Raw genomic sequence first — 208 nt, 5'->3', positions numbered from 1 at the left:
TAATGCCGCTGCCGCTTAGTACACACGGAACCGTGGTGCGAGCGCTCTCCCGTCCTCCGCGGCAAACGCTGCCGAGTCTGAAAAGGCTGGCGGCTGCCGGTCGCTTCCTGCGGCGAGTGTGGAGTAACGACCCGACTTTGTTGCTGCCCAAGTACTAAAGGAACGGTGCGGCGCTCGGTCGGTCATGGAACCGGCGGTATTGAGGGTG

Source organism: Dermacentor albipictus, unplaced genomic scaffold (genome assembly GCF_038994185.2).
Source record: "Dermacentor albipictus isolate Rhodes 1998 colony unplaced genomic scaffold, USDA_Dalb.pri_finalv2 scaffold_125, whole genome shotgun sequence".
Lineage (NCBI taxonomy): Eukaryota > Metazoa > Arthropoda > Arachnida > Ixodida > Ixodidae > Dermacentor > Dermacentor albipictus.
The sequence above is the reverse complement of the archived record's forward strand: the minus strand, read 5'-3'. Positions refer to the sequence as shown.